Source organism: Scylla paramamosain, chromosome 20 (assembly GCF_035594125.1).
Source record: "Scylla paramamosain isolate STU-SP2022 chromosome 20, ASM3559412v1, whole genome shotgun sequence".
Taxonomy (NCBI): Eukaryota; Metazoa; Arthropoda; class Malacostraca; order Decapoda; family Portunidae; genus Scylla; species Scylla paramamosain.
The window spans coordinates 23,543,918-23,546,494 of NC_087170.1; the positions used below are offsets into that span (position 1 = coordinate 23,543,918).

Below are 2,577 nucleotides of genomic sequence, written 5' to 3' on the forward strand. Positions count from 1 at the left end.
TGTAAGGAACTGGCAACATTATGTTGACAAACTGTGGATGGAGGCAAGACTGGGAAAGGATGTAATGTTGTGTAGTGAAGTATTGGAGTACCTGTCTGCACTGGAATATGATGGAATGTGAGGCAAACAGTGATGGATAGATGCACAGATAGATAGATTACTAGAGAGAGAAAAAAATAGAGAGAGGGGAAATCTAGGAAAGATATATAGATAGATTACTAGAGAGGAGAAAGAGAGAGAGATGATAAAGATAGATAGATAACTAGAGAGAGAGAGAGAGAGAGAGAGAGAGATCTAATAATGCTGTTCAAATAAGTAGATAATATAAAACACTTCAGAGGAACAGCGATCATGAAAAAGCAATAATGAATGATAACAAGCAAACCAGAAACAATTGATGCATGAATATTGTTCAAATATCAAGCTTCTCATGAGTATGCTGAGTGCAGTTTGGAGTGGAGCTTCAATAGGCAGACAATACACAGGAGAATAGAAAAATACATTATGAGAGGACAGTGTGAACTCAAAACACACACGCCTACACACACACACACACACACACAGATAGATAGATAGATAGATAGATAGATTTATTGACTACACAATCATATTACAGCAAACAAAACTAAAACAAAAACTAAAATACAAAAAAATATCCACAGCAGTAGTCCATTAATAATTGTAGTCCACAAATATTCTAAATCATTAAATAAATATTCTTGCAATGCAGCAAAAAGAACTCCCAAAATACAAAATAAAAAAATTTTTTTCTCTACCACAAAAATAGACATTACCAGACACACACACACACACACACACACACACACACACACACACACACACACACACACACACACACACACACACACACACACCACAACTTTAGGGGCATCACCACCACTACCACTACCACAGAACAAAGCTAGTATATCAGTCAGTGGTATTTTTTTTATTCTTGTTTATTTATTTATTTATTTATTTATTTACTCATTTATTTATTATTATTTTTGTATCCAGTGCATCCACCTTCACTTCAGAAAACAAGGACACTGCTTATGTGGCTTGTTTATCTTATATATTTTTGGCAAGACATAAATTTGCAGTAAAACCTGTAGGTTTTACTGCATGAAAGTCTGTCTGTCTGTCTATACATATGTATGTATAAATAGAGTTATGTTTACCACACGTGAGAGAGAGAGAGAGAGAGAGAGAGAGAGAGAGAGAGAGAGATGTGCATGTATATCTGTAACAATAGCAAGTGTGATGATCTCCCAGTATGGTTTAATGAGGTTCATAATCTTAAATGCTTCACTGCCCCATGGTGACAACTTTTCACAGACCACAGAGATGATTATCCAGGTTCTCAGGGTGTTTTTTCCAATACAGACAGAATCATTATCAAATTATCACAGGAATCATTGTGACACCCTTGACAACTCTGTTAACTTTCCTAGCAGTTTGTTAACTAACTTTTTACTGCTGTTGTCATCATTTCTATTAATATTGATAAAAACACAAGAGCACAAGGGTTTGGTACAGGAAGCCATCAGGCTTACATTTGGTGGTCCTTGTACAAAAACGTTGCTTACTTACTTTTCACACTATTATCCTCATCCATAAATTTGGTGCTGGTCCACTTCTAAAGCTCCTTAATGACTCAGCCCATAACAACATCAAAAGATATGAAAATAATGGAGCCATCAGGCCTACACATGGCAGTCCTTTTGTATAAATAATACCTACCTATTTTCACCTGTCATCCCTATCCATAGATTTACTCAGCACTAACAGTCTGATTACTGAGTCTGTTTCTAGTCATCCAACACTCTCTTTGAGAGCCAGTTCCTTTTTACATCTTTTTTTAAATCTAATTGCAATGCTTGAACCCATTATTTCTTGTCCTATCCTGATTACTATTATAAGTAACAGTGGAGAAACATTTGAATTTAAAAAATAGTCAGGATGAAGAACTGAAGCATTTAGAGTGAAGCCTCTGTGTGTCTGTAATAATGTGTCCTTATCTCTTGTTTAGATTTTGTAATACCATGTCCTATATTTGGTCCTTAATGTTACTATTATCACTGGTCTAGGTTTTATAATTCCATGCCTTATATTTCATCCTTATCTTTGGTCTACATTTTGCAACACCATGTCTTTTCTTTAACTTTGTAACTCCACATCCTCATCTTTTCCTGACGTGTACCACCGTGTCATATCACAAGGTGATGTTCGTGGCCTTCCCCCAGCTTCAGAATCGGTCCTTGGGCAGCGTGGGACATCTCAGACTCGTGAAGGAACTGCATCTCCTGCAGCTCCATCAGCTTGCCGTGATCCTTGATGTGGGCATAGTTGGCAGCAAGACACATCAGATAGTGCACCTGTGGGAGGTAAATAACACACACACACACACACACACACACACACAGAGTGAGAGAGTGAGTACGTATTATTTGGGAACACTAACCTGGTATAAGAAATGCATTAAATGCTCAAGTAAAAAAAATAATGAAAATAATAAATAAATAAATAAGTAAAACACACACACATACACAGTTTTGCATTTTCATCATTCAGTCT

General features: G+C 36.4%; 1 long non-coding RNA gene across 1 annotated transcript in view; it reads left to right on the forward strand.

Annotated features, from left to right (window-relative positions):
- The first annotated feature begins 2,262 nt into the window (after nt 1–2,262).
- Nucleotides 2,263–2,577, forward strand: part of LOC135110685 (uncharacterized) — a 5,066-nt gene continuing 4,751 nt past the window's right edge. Inside the window, exon 1 of the long non-coding RNA XR_010273372.1 lies at nt 2,263–2,387. This is a non-coding gene — a long non-coding RNA (uncharacterized LOC135110685). The remainder of the gene's footprint in view (nt 2,388–2,577) is intronic.